At 36.2% G+C, this 20,603-nt stretch overlaps 1 long non-coding RNA gene across 1 annotated transcript in view; it reads right to left on the bottom strand.

Annotated features, from left to right (window-relative positions):
• Positions 1-15,473: 15,473 nt before the first annotated feature.
• Positions 15,474-20,603, bottom strand: part of LOC129458534 (uncharacterized) — a 36,845-nt gene continuing 31,715 nt past the window's right edge. Inside the window, exon 3 of the long non-coding RNA XR_008649649.2 lies at positions 15,474-15,874. This is a non-coding gene — a long non-coding RNA (uncharacterized lncRNA). The remainder of the gene's footprint in view (positions 15,875-20,603) is intronic.

Below are 20,603 nucleotides of genomic sequence, written 5' to 3'. Positions count from 1 at the left end.
TGTTTTGTTTTTTATACTTGGCTAGACAGAATCATTTATGTAGCCATTTTCTTTTTGATCAACCTTTAGCTTTTTTCTATTTCATTGAAATTCAATGCGATATATATATATATATGTTTATATATGTATGTTCATTTTTTAGCATTTTGTAGTATTTGCACCTTTTCAAGTACCTGATAGCCATTTGTATGTCTACTTTAGAAAAATGTTTTTTTCAGATCCTTTGCCCATTTTTAATTGTAGCATTCATGGTTGTTTTTATTTTTGATTTTTTGCTACTCAGTCGTATGAGTTCCTTATATATTTAGGACAGTAACCTCTTATCAGATATACGGTTTGCATTTCTCCCATTCAGTAGGTTGCTTTTTTATATTGTTTCCTTTGCATACAGAAGCTTTTTAGTTTTATATAGTCCTATTTGTTTAATTTTACTTTTGTTATCTGTGTTTTTGGTGTCATATTTAAAAAATCATTGCCAAGTCCAATTTCAAGGAGGTTTTTTTCTATTTTTTCTTTAAGAGTTTTACAGTTTCAGATCTTACATTTAAGTCTTTAATCCATGTTGAGTTAATTTTTGTGCATGGTGTAAAATGGGGATCCAATTTCATTCTTCTACATGTGGGTATTCATTTTTCCGAACAGTTTATTGAAGCGACTCTCCCCATTGTATATTATTGATGCCCTTGTCACACAATAGTATACAATATATGTATGCATTTATTTCTCTTCTCTCTATTCTGTTCCATTGGTCTATATGCCTTTTTTTTTTTTTTTTTTTGTGCCAGTACCAGTGTTTTGATTACTATAGCTTTTTAATATAGCTTGGAGTCAGAAAGTGTGATGCCTTCAGCTTTGTTCTTTCTCAAGATTGATTTAGCTTTTTGGAGTGTTTTATGGTTTTATACCAATTTTAGGATTGTTTTTTCTATTTATGTGAAAAATGCCATTGGAGTTTTTATAGGGAGTACATTGAATTCGTTGATCACTTTGAGTAATATGGCCATTTTAACAACAGTAATTTTTCCAATCCATGAACACAGGGTATCTTTACATTGATTTGAGCCTTTTTTAATTTCTTTCATCAATGTTTTATAGTGTTTAGTGTACAGATCTTTTACCCCCTTGGTTAAATTTATTTTTAAGTATTTTGTTCTTTTTGATGCTACTACAAATGAGATTGCTTTATTAATTTATTTTTTGACAGTTCATCTTTAGTATATAGAAATACAACTTGTTTTTGTATGTTGAATTTATATCCTGCAACTTTACTAAATTTGTTTATCAGTTCTGATAGTTTTTGGTTGAGTCTTCAGGGTTTTCTATATATATAAACTCATGTCTTCTGCAAACAGAACAATTTAACTTCTTTCTTATCTGGATGCCTTTTATTTCTTTTTCTTGCCTAATTTTTGTGGTTTTAATTTCTTGAATTACCAGTGAGTTTGGGTATCTTTTTGAATATTCATTGACCATTTCCACGAGTTTTGTTGTTAGTTTTCTTTTTAGCTGAATTACCCAATCACATCCTTATTATTTTATGCCACTGATTTCATGTTTTGTTTTCTATTTTCATAGTGGCTTAGAGGAGGTCTTCATGTATTATTAAACATATGCTTATATGTACTTTATGGGTCTTTGTCACTTATTTTTTAACTTTGTTTATGGTATTTTAATCTATACAAATTCTAAATTTTCTTTTCTTTTTTTTTTTTTAGATGGAGTTTCTCTCTGTCGCCCAGGCTGGAGTGCAGTGGCATGATCTTGGCTCACTGCAATCTCTGCCTCCTGGGTTCAAGCAATTCTCCCGCCTCAACCCCCTGAGCAGCTGGGATTACAGGTGCACGCCATCACGCCTGGCTAATTTTTTGTATTTTTAGTAGAGATGGGGTTTCACCATGTTGGCCAGGCTGATCTTGAACTCCTTACCTCAGATGATCTACCCACCTCGGCCTCCCAAAATGTTGGGATTACAGGCGTGAGCCACCGCCCCCAGCCCTAAATTTTCTTAAGCTATCATTTATTATTTTGCATTTTATTCCATCTTTCAAAAATCTTTCCCCATTCACATCATATTAAAAACAAAAATTTTCTACTAAATTTGATTTTGCTGTTATTTTTGATACTCTACTTCATATCCATCTAAAGTTTTTATTTGTGGTGTGATATCCAAATTAATCTATTTTTTTCTCTCAAATCAGTAGACAATTGTTAAAACATTACTTACTAAATATTTTATAATTTATTCATTGATTCAAAATTCCATTCTACTAGCTTTCTCTCTCCCTCTGTCTTAACACTCGCTCTTTTCTGGACCTTCCATTTTTATTTACTTGTATCTGTATTGTCATGTCAATATCACAATGTTTAGATTGGTAAATAATTATATATTTTATACTTGGATGAATATAGTATTTATAATTTTTTAAATGTTGGCTATTCAATTGTATTTGTCTTCCAATACAAAACCTTAGATTCATTTTATTGTCATAATTTTTAGTATTAATTAATGAATTTTCTAGAGACAAGGTCTCACTCTATCATCCAGGATGGAGTGCAGTGGTTCAATCCTAGCTCACTGTACTCAATTTTTCCACCTTAGCCGCATGAGTAGTTAGCACTACAAGTGTGCACCACCACGCCCAGCTAATTTTTTATTTTATTTTGTTTTTTGCAGAGATAAGGTCTTGCTACGTTGCTCAGGTCTCAAACTTCTGGCCTCAAGTGATCCTGCTGCCTTGTCCTCCTAAAGTATTGGGATTACAGGCATGAACCATTGTGCCAGGCCTCAATTAGGATGTTAATTATCATTTCATTTAATTTATAGCTTAATTTACAGAGAGATGACATTGTCACAATATTGAGTATTACATTCCAAGAATACATTGTATTTCTATAAAACAACTTGTGTATTATTTTACATGCTAAATAAAATTGAAAAATAATATTAGCATGAGTGTTCTCTTTTTTTCAGGATTGTTCTTTGACATCTTATTGGGTTTTTTTGTTTTGTTACAATTTTTCAGAACATTTTTGGGATATGAGAGCTCAAATGTTTATATGTTGTTCTTGAATTGGTAATTGACCAATTGCTCTTGTTTTTTGTAGCTTTTCAATAGACTCTTTTGAATTGTATCACTTCCCACTCAACTTGTGCATTTTATCTTTTTGTTTTGGAATGTTTAGAATCTGTTTTTGGAATTAATTTAAAATTAAAAATAATGGCATATATCTTTTTTTTTTTTTTTTTTTTTTTTTTTTTTTTTGAGATGGAGTCTCACTCTGTAGCCCAGGCTGGAGTGCAGTGGCATTATCTCGGCTCACTGAGAGCTCCGCCTCCTGGGTTCACACCATTCTCCTGCCTCACCCTCCTAAGTAGCTGGGATTATAGGCACATGCCACCACACCCGGCTAATTTTTGTATTTTTAGTAGAGACAGGGTTTCACCACGTTAGCCAGGATGGTCTTGATCTTCTGACCTCGTAATCTTCCCACCTCAGCCTCCCAAAGTGCTGGGATTACAGGCGTGAGCCACCGCACCCGGCCATCTCTTTGGTTCTTTATGTTAATGGAAATGTTTCTCCATTAAATTTCACATTTCTTGTAGAATTGATTTTTATACAGTAGAAGATTTTTTCATTCTTATTTTTTTTAAAAATCAGGAATTCCATGTTTGTTTTAAGATGATTACAACATATTCAAGTGATAGTATTAAATACTAGTTATAAATATGTATTTTTTGGTCAAGAGGGTGTTCCAAGCAGGAGACAAAATAATCAGTAAGCTTTTTAATATTAGTATATATTGAAGATGTACAAGTGAATAAATCATGAGGAGAAACTATTTCCAATAAAAAATCAGAGGCTGATTCTTTCTTACCCCCATTGACCCATGTACATACTGCCTTTATAACACTATGACATTATGTTGTAATTATTTATTGTAAAATGTATCCTTGCACGCCAAAATAGTTGGGGCCTATGTTAGGCTGTTTTTGCTTTACTATAAAGAAATACCTGAGGCTGGGTAATTTAAAGAAAAGAAGTTTAATTGGCTTCTGGTTCTGCAGGTTTTACAGGAAGAATAGTGCTGGCATCTGCTCAGCTTCTAGGGAGGCCTCAGAAAGCTTACAGTCATGGCTGAATGCAAAGAGAGAGCAAGCATGTCATATTGCAAAAGCAGGAATAAGCGAGAAAGAGAGGAGAGGTGGGGGAGATGCCACACCCTTTAAAACAACCAGATCTCTCCAGAACTCAGTCACTATCCTGAAGAAAGCACCAAGCCATGAGGGATTCGCCCCCATGATCCAAACATCTCCCATGGGGCCATACCTCCCACATTGGGGATTACAATTCAACATGAGATTTGAGCAGGGACACATATCCAAACTGTTAGGGCCATTCTTTACTGTATTTGTCTTTTGTGTCTAGATGAATGACTAACAGAGTAGCCATTTAATCAATGTGTTTTTTAATGAATGGAAAGACAAGAAATAGCAAAGATACTGAGGAAATCCAGGAGACAATTCTATTGGTAGTAATATTTAAAAAATTAGGCTGAAAAACCAAAGACAGAAACTTGTGTTAAAAACTTGGGAACATCAGTGACTTAGTGAGATCAATTTCAGTGGGGGAAGGGATAGATATGAATGCTAGAATGTAATGGATGAGAAATGGATGAGAAGGGATGAATTAAAGTAAGAGGGAAAAATGTATTGTTTCAAAAAAACTGAGAATGACACCCAAAAAAAGAGAGGATATTTAGCTTGTGGGAGAGATAGTCTTAATATTACTAACTTTAAGAATGAGAGAAATGTTAAGTTTTGGGTTACAGAAGAAGGTCTCTAGAAGGAATTTAAATTCAATGGTGTTTATCTTCTGTTTGAAGGAGGGATAACTGAATTTCATATAATGTAATGTGTCACTCTATTATCCAGGATGGAGTGCAGTGGTTCAATCCTAGCTCACTGTACTCAATTTTTCCACCTTAGAAACATCAGAAAACACCTTTCTGATGTTTTCTAAAGCCTATGACTACTACTTTAAATGGATTCATTAGTTTCCTTTTCTCATTTATGGAGGAAAATACTTCAGTATCTTATTTTAGGGTGGTCAGAGTAAATATAAAGAGAGCATAATAATTAATAAATACATTTCTAGACTTGTGTTCCTGTGGGAAAAAACTAGAAAAGTAATAAAAAGTCATTTTCTATTTACTAATCATAGCAGATTTCAGGGCTGGGTCATCCAAAACAATGTGCTACATCTGGGAAAGAACATTCAATCTCCTTTTACATAATGTTTGAAGTAAGCTTTTGTACATGACAAAATGTAAAATTCTGTACAAAAGTTTTTATTATTCAAAACTGCCTTACTTGCAGAATATGTCATCTGGATGTTTACACAAAGATTCAAAATTTGTATTTTATTTTCTTCATTTTGGGTTCAGCATGAGCTGATGACAGAACAACCAGGTCAGCAGTTTTGTCACTATAGAATTGCAAAAAGAGAGTTCAGATCGTACTTAGCCCCCTCCTTGATGATAGTTGAGGGTTGTAAAGAAGATGCTTTTCACTTAAACATTTGATGCAATTAACCAGCTTGGAATTTTCTCTCACCAGCAAATCTTAGATTTGAGCAATCTAAATGATTGCTGACACAAACTCCCAGCTAAGAACGAAGAGCTTATCTTCATGCATAAAAAGGTACATATCATTGCTGTTTAGAGACACTGACACGTAAATTACAACAGCTCCCAGTAAATTATTAAGTTGGTGGTATGTCTCTAAGAAATAGCTGTAAGCTTAAGTCAAGATAATCCAATAAGAGGGGAAGAGTAATAAAACAATTTGCCAACTTCTAGAATTGTTTTAATTCCTTGAAAATGTGTATCTTTACCTTTGTTACATACAGTTTGTCTGGGTAACCTATAGTTTCACTCATTCAATTTTCAATTTTCAGGAGACATTTACTTCATTAGAGATGAAGTAGCACTTCTACTATCTGTATCATATTGGCTATAGCTTGTTTATCCAGAATGGCATGATAGAAACAGAAGCCACTTTAGAGTTGCATGATATTTATTGCATGATATTGATTGCGTCCTTGAGCCAGTTGCCAATTTTTCTGAGCCTCAATTTTCTCACCAGGACCATAGAAATAAGGCTAACTGCGGCCGGGCTTAGTGGCTCACACCTGTAATCCCAGCACTTTGAGAGGTTGAAGTGGGCGGATTACCTGAGGTCGGGAGTAGGAGACCTGCCTGACCAACATGGAGAAACCCCGTCTCTCCTGGGTGCTCCTGGATTTGGCTATTCTGTGAATTGAAGTATGATATTCATTGATTCATTCACTTTATTCAAGTTTTTTTAACATTACTTCTTTACTTCATTAATTTAAAATATGTATTTTAAATATACAAAATTAGGCGGATGTGGTGGTGCATGCCTGTAATCCCAGCTACTAGGGAGGCTGAGGCAGGAGAATCGATTGAACCCGGGAGGCAGAGGTTGCAGTGAGCCGAGATCGTGCCATTGCACTCCAGCCTGAGCAACAAGAGCAAAATTCCATCTCAAAAAAAAAAAATAAGAAGAAGAAGAAAAAAGAAATAAGGCTAACTTCCTTGTGGTATTATTGAATTAAGTAAAGGTAATATAATATATATTTAACTACACATGGTAATAATTAGTGCTAACCAAACTTTAGTGCTTACTGTACCTGTAAGTGCTTTACTTGTACAATTCTGCCTAATCCTCACCATAACTACATGAGATGGGCACTCTCATTATCTAGAGAATAAGGAATAAGGCAATTATTCCTCTCAAAATTATAACTTACTTCTTCAAGCTTTACTGTATCTTTGAATCATTCTTTAAAAAATCATTTTTTAAGTCCATAAATTACATGTTATGGAGTCTGGATAGGACCTGATAAGAAACTTATCCTCCATAATTTTACCCTAACTGAATGAGTTTAATTATCCATAAATGTAGGCTGTGGATTATTTCTGATTTATAGACTGAACCTATTCATTCATATGGTGTGCCTTTTGGTATTGTTGGTGTGTTGCTATTGCTTGGATATCAAGTAGGAAACAAAGCAGTGTGGTCTCTGCTCTCAGGTAGCCTATGTTCTAACGTAGAAGACTCATAGGAATCATAAGCAAGCAGATAATCACAGATAATTACAACAACCACGTAGGAGGCCAGAAGAAGGAGAACCAGGAAAACCTAAAAAAGATTGCAAAGAAGCACAGAGTCCAAAAGGGATTAGATCCAACAAATTAGGTGATAACCACTTTAGATGTTAAGGACGTTAAGATTATCTCCACGAGATTTCAACTACTTGGATATTATCCGAAAGTAGATGACTAGATTGGTCTAATCATATTATATAGAAAGCTTCTCACTTAATGTTACAGAAGTTCTAATACCAAGTGGCTTGTATGTGGGGACATTTATGACATCACGTGTCAAGAAGTTCCAAAAGATAATAAATCCAGTGTTGGTTAAGTCACTGACCCAATTTTGTCATTTAAGTTCCAGGTTCGTTTCATCCTTTTCACCTGTGTTTCTAGGCCTTTTCACCTGTGCTTCTGGCTCTAGCCAATTCACGTTTGCAAGAGTTCTGTAGCAGTTCTAAGCTTTGCGCTCATATGTAACAGATTACATAAAGTATTTACACTAATGCAAGCCAAGGATAAGTGCATTTAAATACCAATGATTGAATGCACTGGCACTGAGAATTCCACATGAGAGAAAGAGGGGTGGTATGTATGGTGTGCATATATTTAGTGCTTTTTATGTGCCACACACTCTTTTAATTCTCACATCATCCCTGGGCGGAAACAATATCATTATCTCCCTTGTTTAGATAAGGAAAATGAGACACTAAGAGATTGAATAGTTTGCCTTTTGACCCTCAGCTGGCAAGTTATGGAGCCAGGACTTAACCTCATAGGCTTCAGGTTTTGACCATTATGCTCACATAAAGGGGTGCTCCTGGATTTGGCTATTCTGTGAACTGAAGTATGATATTCATTGATTCATTCACTTTATTCAGGTTTTTTTTAACATTACTTCTTTACTTCATTAATTTAAAATATGTATTCAGTACTCACTCTCTTCTAGCCATGGTACTTGTCCGTACAGTTGCAGTGATTTACAAACAGACCCTGCCTTGGCCCTCGCACGTCTTTCCCTCAAGTAGGAAACATATATCTTAAATAAACAATGGCACATACACAAAATTACATAGTGGGATAAACGCTGTAGGGTTCAGAAAGCTATGGAAATGTGGTATGAGACCTAATCTAATCTGGAGGTCATGGAACGCTTCCTAGAGAAAGTGATGTTTGAACTGAGGCCTGAAGAATAAGTGAGTTAATTAGGTAAACTGTAGGGGAAAGGCTGTTCCAGGAAGAAAGTGATAGTACATCTTCTCTAACTAGCAACTTCCAACCGAAATGATCAGCATATCATGTAAATAGAGACACGTTTGCATCAACAGTGGGCCCAAACACAAAACCATCCTCCCGGAAGAATTTCTGCAGATACAGTGCTGATTCCCTTAAATGAAAGCAGCCACTGAAAGTTGGTGCTCATCTCCACTTTAAAGCATATTAGAAAGCTGAGTGGAACAAAACAAAGAGCGTTAGAACCCCCACAAATATGGGGCAATCCTCAGACTGACTCTTGTAGTAAATGTCTACACCATCCAGAGACTCAGGCAAGGAAGAGAGAGGCTTTTTTTCAGTTCTCCATCCAAATTGTTCACATGGTTTAGTAATGTGCTCTGTCTCCTTCCCCACTTCTCTGGATTCTCTAGATCTCCAAATGAGTAACGGATTATGTGTTTTTATCATGGTAGTTATTATTGCTATTTGTTTTAAAATTTATTAAATATGGGATATTTACTATGTGAATAATTTGATGGTGAAACACATCAGTCACTAAGAAAATTTGGTTAAAAAACCCTCCTTGACAATAAATAACAGCACAGAAATCTCTTTACAGCTGATTTTACAGAGACATCACTAGGTTTAACATATTATAATAACTAGCATTTGTTAACTGCTTCCTATATGCCAGTTGAGGTGCCAATCACTTTATAAATTATCTCTTAATCCTTCTAACAATATGGTATCTTAAGTATTGTTCTCTCCTTTTCATAAATGTAGAAACTGAGGCTCAGAGATAAAGCATACACCAGCTCAATGGTCTTTTAAACGGGAGAGTTGGGAGCCAGTTCCAAATCTGTCTTGCTTTGAAGTCCATGCTCTTTCTACTATCCCACACTGCCTTCCAGCTTAAAAGATGTTAATATTCTCAAGATAAGAGGATCAGGTTTGACCTGAAATAGATGACAGGTGTAACAAAATGGCTTGCCCTGCACACTTGGGATGCAAATATACTCAGGTCTCTCTTTTTCTTTTTCCTTCCAAGGAATAACATAAGTACCCACTTACTATCTTGACAGAAAGCTTTCCATGTCTGTCTTCGGACTGCTCCTTTGCAGGAGCTGTTCTGATAGAATACTAGGAAGAGGATCAGACTTTAAAATCTCAGTGGGAAGAGTACTGAGCTCTAAGGAATGTGTGAAGCTCTGCTCCATGCTACTCCCAGTGCTGCAGTTGAAAAGTGGCGCTATGAAGTCAGCAGAAAATACCAATTCTTTGGTGATTCATGTTCTGTTCTGGTTTTCCAAGGAAGCGTAATTCCATAATCCTGGGGGTTGGGGGAGAGAATTGACATAGGATGCCTATTCTTGGGAAATAGAGATTGTCTCTTCCTTTGTATCTTTCTAAAAGGGGAGGAAATCTTTATCAGAAATCTCCCAGCAGACATAATCACATTTCAGTGGCCACAACTGCATTTCAACTGTACCCAAATCAATCAATGGCAATGAAGGTGGGATCTTTAATGATTGGCGGAGGTCAATTAAGACCCAAATACTGAGTCTGTGGTTGGGATAAACCTACCCTGTACATAGTCACACAGAAAGTGGCAATACCTGAATGAAACAGAGGTTTATTTAGTAAGGAAAAAGTGGGGAATGTAATTGTGGGTAGAAAAACAAAAGCATTTACTATCAACCTTAGAGTTTATGTGGTAAGGGTAAAGGGAGAGCAAGGAAGCAGCAACAGAGTGGGATATACAGGTTTTCTGAAATGTCATCCCCATAGTAGTAATTTCACTGATTATTTCCAACTACTTTTTAATATTTAATTAAGAAATGTAAGAGTTTGTCATGGAGAAAACACACTTAAATGTTGAAAATTCAGTTCTACCAAAACATAAATAATGTTACTTCTATTGTTCAAATTTTTAAAAAAACAAGACACGATGACATTTACAATGAGAGTAACTATGTTACTCGAAGAAAACCTCTGGACTGTTTGGATACAGCATATTGAAATTACAAAATGCAGAACGTCTTAGCTGCAAAATTTGGCCACGTCCATATTTAATATCCTTCTTCCAAAAGTATGCCCCAGAGTAATAGAGAAAAAAAAAAGGCATCAACAAATCATTTAATGTAAAAGGTGACAATTGCAGATGAGTAAAATATTTGTGAAGAGTATTTATTCTCATAGGTGATCATAATTTTATCACAGCAAAAATTTAGCTCAGATTTCTTATTTTGGAAAATTATATTTCTTATTAACTAGTAAAAAGTCATTTAATCAAGTTTTCTCACCAGAAAGATCAGAAAATTCTAGATTTGTGTACACACTATGTAATTTATTTTTTGCACGTTCCTACCCTTTTGTGGTAGATACATGGATCATTTGTGTAACTGTGTCATTTAGACAAACTAGAAATTTTTTAAGGGAAAGACCTGTTTAACTTAAGAATAATACAAAGATAGAACGTGAAAATTAGCCCCAATGACATAAGTAAAAAGAGGCCCTAGACTTTACGAATTCATTTATTCTTTTTTCATTCTAGCCCATTTTATAATTGAAATTAAATCAGCATTTAACATAAATTAACATGATGTTCATTTACAGTATTATATTTGTGTTTTTTCAAGTTCATGAAATGTTCTTAAAATACTATGAAGAAAAAAGAAAATGAAAATGTACACAGGTAAATTTTTTTTTTTTTTTTTTTTGAGACAGAGTCTCGCTCTGTCGCCCAGGCTGGAGTGCAGTGGCGCGATCTCGGCTCACTGCAAGCTCCGCCTCCCGGGCTCACGCCATTCTCCTGCCTCAGCCTCTCCGAGTAGCTGGGACTACAGGCGCCCGCCACCACGCCCAGCTAATTTTTTGTATTTTTAGTAGAGACGGGGTTTCACCATGGTCTCGATCTCCTGACCTCGTGATCCGCCCGCCTCGGCCTCCCAAAGTGCTGGGATTACAAGTGTGAGCCACCGTGCCCGGCCTACTGGCAGTTCTTATCTAAAACACCTAGATCAGAATGGAAATCAGTTAGGGTCATTGATATGGTTTGGCTGTGTCCCCACCTAAATCTCATCTCGAATTATAGTTCCCATAATCCCCATGTGTCATGGAAGGGACCTGGTGGGAGGTAATTGAATCATGGGGACAGTTGTACTCATGCTGTTCTGGTGATAGTGAGTGAGTTCTCAGGAGATATGACGGTTTTATAAGAGGCTTTTCTTCTTGATCTCGACACTTCTCCTTCCTGCCACCATGTGAAGAAGGATGTGTTTACTTCCCCTTCTGCTATCATTGTAAGTTTCCTGAGGCCTCCTCAGCCATGCTGAACTGAGTCAATTAAACTTCTTTCCTTTATAAATTATCCCGTCTCAGGTATGTCTTTATTAGCAGTGTGAGAATGGACCAATATAGTCATCATCTGCCAATGTGCCCTCACAGCTGTCTCCACTAAGTTCAACATCTCTAACTCCACATTTTACACTGGCTTTCCCACTTGTACTCTTCTGTCTAACCAGACCTGACTATATTCAATTGTGTATTTTAACTTCCTATTATATATATATATATATATATTCACTTCTTAACATATGTATACTTATATATACATATCTAATATCTATATCTATTAAAAAGACTCCAAGAGGGGAGAGGTGAGGTACTTGCTCAAGGTGACATAGATAACACATTAAAAATTGCAATCTATAGACTCAAGAGTCTATCTACAATACTACTACTAAAACCATGTCTATAAGGCTAAATCTTCCCCAGTTGTATCCGTGCATTCATTTCTTCTGAATTTCATCCTAGACTTTTCTGCAAATTTCCAATACATGGCGATAGCAGCAACTCAGTTGTTTTAAATCCATTGCTTTGAAGGAAATATAGAAGGCACAATGAAATAAAGAAATGAATATGGAATCCACATTTCAAAAAGCTAAGCAGAAATGATTACAGTCTGAGTAGTCAATTTTTATTATGTGGTGATCTGATAACAATAAAATCAATGGTACATCCTTTAGTATTACAGCGACTATTTTTTAAATATGTGGATAATAAACACACCTAACAATGTACTTTTAATTCTAGGCAAATTTCTTTAAAAATTATTTACCAACTTCACTGAGGGTTAATTTTACGTGTCAACTTGACTGTGTTAAGGGATGTCCAGAAAGGCAGCAAAACATTACCTTCAGGTGTTCCTGTGAGGATGTTTCAGGAACAGATTAGAGTTTGAATCATTTGACTGAGTCAAGGAGATTGCCCTCAACAATGTGGAGGGTTTCATTCAACATATTGAGGGCCCAAATAGAACAAGGTAGAGAAAGGTTGAATTTTCTCTGTTTGAGCTAGGACATCTATCTTTTCCTACCCTAGGGCATAGCATCAGCACTCCTGGTTATTGGACCTTTTAACTCACTTACACCATCATCACCTCCCAAAATACACCACCCACTCTCCTGATTCTCCATCTTGCAGACAACAGATAGTGAGACTTTGCAGCCTCATAATCATATGAGCCAATTCCCATTATAAATAAACATATAAAATGGCATATTATGACCTCCATAATATATAATATGCCAATAAATTGACAAACTGAATAAATTTTGCCTCCTTTATTAAACAGACATTTACCAAGAACCCACTCAGGGTGTATAAACTCTAATACACTGACATCAATTTTACAAATAAGTTCAAAAGCATATGTATCAAGATGCATTAGCAGATCAAAGATCTGATATTGTCATCAATATTAAAAAGTATACTGAAAAATATCCTAAATACATGTAAAATACTCTAGGAGTAAAACTGGTCAAGGAGCAGCATTATTGGTGAAAGAAACTTGAGGATGTGGTTAAAGAAAGTGATGAATATAAAAATAATATTATTCAGCAGAAGGGATCTTTAGAAAATTCACATATGTGATTAAAAAAAAAACCTTAACAGATATTTACCTACTAGAAATTTGGATGTTTGTTAGAACAATATCTTGTTTTATTTTTTAAAATTCTCCATCTAGGGGTACTACACAGTGTTTACTACTCTGGGGATCTTGTGTAGGATATAAGATGAGAAAAACAAAGCCTCCTCTTAAAATGATATGCCGGTTTTCTGAGACTAACACAGTGTCAATAAACTAAGCAAATAGAAGACAGTCAATTGGCTGTGCAGCCTTTCCCTTTACTGGTAAGATTATGTGTCAACTTCCTAATGGCTTTGAAGGATTTGTTTCTTTCTAGAGTTCAAATTACAACTCTAAACAGAGATGAAGCAATTCACTTCCCAGTGAAGAAAGAATTTGAATTAGACAACAAAATAACAGATAACAGGACTGTGTTCTAAATATAAAGTTTTATTTTACCAGGGTGAATCACTGACAGCATTCAAAAGGCCATAGGCAATGAAACTTAGATTTGAGAAGTAATATACCTCATAGGAACAAATAAATAAACAATATAAATGAAAAACAAACCCCAATGAAGTATGTATAATGGGAGATAGTAGAAAAGGGTTATTGGAAAGAAAATCCATTTTGAAAGATTTTCTCAAACCTGAAGAATGAATATAAAAGCTAAATTTTGTTTTGCAATTTCCAATGATAATTTACAGTGGTTGATAACATATGATGATCTCATCCAAGCCCAATACTGTAAATATTATCCATAATGCCAAAAAATCTCAATTTTATTTATTTGGCCTAGATTTCTTTCTCTCTTGAACTCCAGTCTCACATATTATGTTACCCAACTTAAATCTTATTTAATATGTGATAAAAATCTTAAATTTAGTGTGTTCGAACAGAACTCCTGATTGTCTCTCTAAAAATTTATGCCTCTCATAGTCTTCCCCATCTCAGCAGATGGTATCTCCGGTCTTTCAGTTGCTGAGGCCAAAAACCTTGCCATCATTGCGATTCTTCTCTTTTTCTCACATCCTACAGAATTTGGCCACTTTTCAACACCCCCATCACTACTACCCCTTTCCAGCCCATCTTTATTTCTCAAATTTTATAATAGATTCCTAATGGATTCTACTTGGGCTACTTCCAGCCTTGCCTCCCACCCCAACACTGTCTCTCCTCAACACAATGTCCGGAGTCTTTTACTACATAAGTTGTATCATAACACTCATCTGCTCAAAACCTCGATTGTTTCACATACCTACACATTCACACTCACACACACACACACACACACACACACACACACACACACACACACGTTATGCACACAGTAAAAGACAAAGGCTTTACAATGGCCTGCAAGGTCCCAGATGCTCTGGCTTCTTTGTTTTTTCTCTATCTTGATCTCCTAGTAATCACTCCTTTGCAGACTTCACTCAAGCCACACTGGCTTCCTTGCCTTTCCTTAAAAAATTCAGGAAAGCCCCACCTTGGGACCTTGGCGGTAGCTGTTCCTACTCCTAGGATGCTCTTTCTTCATATATCATCATGACTAATTATTTAACCTTTTTCAAACTTTGACCAAATATCACCTAATCAATGACACCTATTCTTGCCACTACACTTAAAATTAATTGTCTGTGCTTGGAGCATCATAATAAATCTAGAAAATAAAAACAATGTATTTAGAAATGTATACAATAGAGGAAAGCTAAAGAATATAAAAATAAAATAAGAGAATGTCGGCCGGGCGCGGTGGCTCACGCTTGTAATCCCAGCACTTTGGGAGGCCGAGGCGGGTGGATCACGAGGTCAGGAGATCGAGACCACGGTGAAACCCCGTCTCTACTAAAAATAGAAAAAAATTAGCCGGGCGTGATGGCGGGCGCCTGTAGTCCCAGCTACTCGGAGAGGCTGAGGCAGGAGAATGGCGTGAACCCGGGAGGCGGAAATTGCAGTGAGCTGAGATTGCGCCACTGCACTCCAGCCTGGGCGACAGAGCGAGACTCCATCTCAAAAAAAAAATAAATAAATAAATAAAAAAATAAGAGAATGTCTACAAGGGAATAAGTATTATGAGGATAGAAAAAAGCATCCAGGACTAAATTAAGTCTTTGACAAAAATCTGCACTTAACCATATGGTCCTCAAATTCCATTCTCCTCCCACCCTGATAACTGTCACACTGATCTCCAGATCTGTCATTCCTTTGATTTCTTTTATATAATTTTATTCCATCTATATATCCTAAAAGTTTTAGTTATTTTAGTTGTGTTTAACTTTATACATAGTTGTCAGCCAGGAACTGTGGCTCACGCCTGTAGTCCCAGCACTTTGGGAGGCCAAGGTGGGTGGATCACTTGAAGTCAGAAGTTCGATACCAATCTGGCAAACATGGCAAAACCCCATCTCTACTACAAAATGCAAAAATTCCCTGGGTGTGGTGCTGCACATCTGTAGTCCCAGCTACTCCGGAGGTGGAGGCAGGAGAATCACTTGAACTCAAGAGGTGGAGGTTGCAGTGAGCTGAGATCATGCCACTGCACTCGAACCTGGGCGACAGAGGGAGACTCTGTCTCAAGAAAACAAAATAACAATAACTTTATACACAGTGTCATAACGCATGTAACTTCAGACTTATTTTCACGTATGGTTATATTGGTAAAATATCATTGTCACTTTGTATGCTACCTTTTCACAAAATTCCAACTTTATTATCTCCTATTCTTATGGCTACACCTTCTAGAATTGATCTGAAATTTGATGCATTGAGCAATATCAAGCTAGTTGTCACAGATCTTTTTATCTCCTCATGTCAGACACCTGACTTAAAGGGGGCTGCCTACCTCCCATTAGTTCCCATTCCAGAAGAGTCTTCACAAAGCTACTGGAGCAGTTCTGATAATGTCTGTCTACTACCTGCAGACCTTTACTATAGAGCCCCAGTATACCATCCCAGAATCTACACCCACCACCTACCATAACCGTCTTTGGAGCATAGTTACCACAGACTTTAATTTGGAGCTGAAAGTAGTGGAAGCAGAAGAGAAGTTTTTTGCTTCTTCGAGATGGATGGGGTAAAGCAGACTTGTGGCTAGTGAGAACATTCTCCAGACTTATCTACTTGAAAACTGAAAGGCTTTTTCCTTACTAAAATGGTATAATGGCGTTCTAGCTGTTCTTTAGTTCCTAAATATTTTTAGTACTATAAATCAGCTATATTATTTTCTAGGAAATGTAGTCTGAGTCCAAAATAACCTATTTACAAATGACCTTTGGAACATAACCTGTTTACAAGTTAGGGACTCTGAATAATGCATCCCAGAGCTAAATGCAAATAGTTTTTCATTATCTGTTGTTATGGATCATCTGCTTCATTGCTCCTCTTCATTAGCACAGATAATAGAGACCTAAGTGAATTATTGCTTTCAAGCACATCTATTACTTTTGTTCTGTACTATACAAGTTTCCTTCGGTCCTGAATATCATTTCTAGCTTGATGTTTTAGCTCCTTGTTTTTTAATTTAAAAATCCCCTATGTAAGTAGTGACCTGCATAATATGCCAATAAACTGACAAACTGAATAAATTTTGCCTCCTTTATTAAACAGACATTTACCAAGAACCCACTCAGGGTGTATAATGGGGTGTCAGGGACTTTAGGGCACATAGGAATACAGTGTGCTTTCAATAAGTTTATCAAATATGTACTGAAAACCTATTACAGACAGGGCATTCTTGCGGGGGTTAGAGATACCTGCACTGATGATGTTTGCACGAATGGAGCTTACATTCAAGTGGGGGAAGATGACAATAAACATTTTAGAGAGTAAGGTGTGCAATGTAATATATAAAACTGGTCATGCGATAGTGAGGTAATGTAATTCATGAGGAGAGACTCTCTTAGGTACGGCGAGCAGAGAAGTCCTCTGTGAGGAAATGATATTTGAAATGCTGTCTGAATAATGAGATGGCACCAACCATGGGGAGAACAGGGTAAAAGTACTCCAGACAGGGAAGAACAAGTTTGAAGACCCTGAGTTAGAAACAGGTTTGGCGTGCTCAAAGGACAAAAAGATCGACCAGGGTCTTAAATACAGGGTCTCCTTTTTAAAAAAACTCCATGTTTAACACTTGGTGAAGACTACATTGGCTATTAACAAAATAAACCTGAATATGAAAAATAAAGGGGTGATGGGCAAGATCCCAGATCCAGATAAGATCAAGAAATGTGTGGATATAGAAAGGAAGAGATTATGTGGATGGGAATGTGCATCCCAGACTTTAAAGATAACACGTTATTAGTTATTTGTATTGCTAAGAGAATAATAACATTTACCAAACTTTTACTATGCATAAGCACTCTTCAAACAACCACAAGAAGCAACTCATTTAATCTTCTCTATGAGAAGATCCTATAATATCTTTTAATATATGAGGGAATTTCAGCACAGAGAGGTTTAGGAACTTGTCCAAATTAAAAAAGATGGTACATGCTGAAACTAGGATCCAAATCCATGCAGTCTGACTCATCACTGTAGTTCATAATCCATAATTTGAGTGGTGATCCTCTGCAAAAATGGTCACTAATTTTTCACTTCCCTATATGAATGCCTTTGTGTAATGTAACTTGGAGCTGCTCCTGTGACTTGAAGTATGCCCCATGAGATGGAGAAGTAACTCCATCTCATGCAGTTAATTTTTCCACCCTATGAATCAGGATTTGACCATGTGACTCACTTTGGCCAATGAGACATTATCAGGTGTGATGCAAGAAGAAGCTCAAACAGTGCTTATACATTGGGAACTGCCCTCTGTTGGCTGCACATGAAAACACTGTGACTACAACAATGTGAGCAAGCTTGGATTAGCCTGCTAGACGATGAGTGGGATATGCCTACTTAACTCCGTTATCACTGGTAACAACCACTGCACCATCAGACATATAAGCAATAGAAAAACCTGTTTCTATTTTCCGTTGCTAGCTGATCACAAATGTGAGAGTGAACCCAGCCAATACTGCATGTGACATAGATAAGCCAAACCAGTTAAGCTAAGCCAAAGTTGCTGATCCACAGAATTGTAAACAAATAAACTGTTGTCATATCATAATACTGAGTTTTGGAATAGTTTGTCACACAGTAAAAATTAACTGACACACAGGTTGAAGTAAAATGACTGCTACTTCATATCTGAAGATATTGATCAATTACTCTGCCTTCCTTGTTATGTATAAAGATGCTGCTAGTCTATCTTCCAGCAAAATAAACAGAGGGAACTAATCAAAATGTGCTGTCTTCATAATTGTAGGTGGGGCCAATCACTTTGTCTTAACAAACATATTCCTAAAGACCAAAACACTTGATAAAGCATAGCCTTAGTGGAAGTATGCTTCTGGTCAACCTCATCTGCCATTTTTTTTTTTTTCTAATATAGCACAATGAGAATACTGACAGTGAGTAGCATGATTGGTGTCACCATTAAGGCTTCGGTGATTTCATAAAGGCTATTGTATTTTTTTTGTAAAGTTCAGCACGGACATCTTTTGACCAAAGAAAATATGACTTTAATAATGGCAAAGAAAAGATGCTCAACAGTGAAAGTATGTCAGCCACCTCGGACAGAAAAATAAAAGAAGAAATATAACATGTTGCTCATTGATAAAGTAAGCAAGTGTTTTCTAACAAGGTCAGCAAAACCAGGTAATTCCTTCTCCAGAAGATTTGCTTACCTGTTTACACCTACCAACCCTTGTTTGGCCTGCCAGGAGTGGTACCGATATTTTTCTCATAAATTTAAGGATACAGAGTTAACACCCCAAACAACTAATGTCAGTCAATATTCATGGAAATGAAGTTTAAATTTATTACAATTGAATATTTCCTGATTCCACAATGCTCACATGATTATGTGGCATATTCCTACGATTCAGGGAAAGATGACACTTACTGTGGTATGCATTTTCAGCAGGAATTATGAATACAATAAGGACAAGATAGAATAAGTGGGATCCAAAAGAATCAATTTCATAAACTATGACAAAACATTATTATGAGGTTGACACAGAACATTTTTTAGACATCCCTAATGCCACCAAAAGTGCAAGGGTAAAGAAAGTGAAAAGTACCATACCCAATTGATGTGGAACTGAGAAATCAAATTACCTTAAGGTAGTTACTTCCTAGCTACTCACAACTCCTTGTCGATGATAAAAAATTCAACCTGCTTTACATACAAATGAGGTCGGGCAGAGAATGTGAGCCAAGAATACTATGTTTTCATCAATATGGGACACATTGTTGTATCATTTGTTTTAGCAATCATACAAGTCTCTGATATATTTTTTCAGAAGATTCACTTAAGCTAAAGTTGAATGCTGGAACTGTATTTCATTCCCTTACAAACACCAGATACACATTATATCAATCTGTGCTATGTGGGTGTATCATGTCTCCTTACTAAATATGTTTCTGTTACACGTGACACATGGCACTGGAAAACTTATTCACAATGAAACTCTTCCTCATCTACAGGAATAAACATTTAAGGCAGTATCAATTATAATAGCCAAAACTTCTAGTTTTTATCTTATTATTAGAACAATATAACTATGTAAAATGTTTTAACAGATTTCCCATATTTTCTTTGAGGAAACAATTCACTGATGAAACAGAAAGAGTCCTTATATTTGGTTTTAGTCAGCATACCATTTCACTCTAAAACTATCTGTCTCCACATAATTGTTTTTAATGTTTTTATGATTCTCAGGGTAGCCTGTGACAAACACATTCATGAATAATTAATAGGGCAATGACACTCTCTACCTCTGTATGGACAAGTCCTATAAAATCTTTATTAGATAGAGGGAACTATTCTGACCCAGCTGATATTTTCTTTCTATGCTACATTGTTTTTCTTTTTTTGCCATTTAAATATTTTATTATTGTTATTATTACTTTTTAATTACACTTTAAGTTCTGGGATACATGTGCAGAAAGTGCAGGTTTGTTACATAGGTATACAAGTGCCATGGTGGTTTGCTGCACCCGTCAAGCTGTCATCTACATTAGGTATTTCTCCTAATGCTATCCTCCACAACAGGCCCCTGCGTGTGATGTTCCCCTGTGTCCATGTGTTTTCATTGTTCATCTCCCACTTATTAGTGAGAACATGTAGTGTTTGGTTTTCTGTTCCTGAGTTAGTTTGCTGTGAATGATGGTTTCCAGCTTCATCCATGTCCCTGCAAAACACATGAACTCATCCTTTTATATGGCTGCATAATATTCCATGGTGTATATGGCC

The sequence above is a fragment of the Symphalangus syndactylus genome, chromosome 19 (genome assembly GCF_028878055.3).
Source record: "Symphalangus syndactylus isolate Jambi chromosome 19, NHGRI_mSymSyn1-v2.1_pri, whole genome shotgun sequence".
NCBI classification, from domain to species: domain Eukaryota; kingdom Metazoa; phylum Chordata; class Mammalia; order Primates; family Hylobatidae; genus Symphalangus; species Symphalangus syndactylus.
This window is presented reverse-complemented; position numbering and strand designations above follow the sequence as displayed.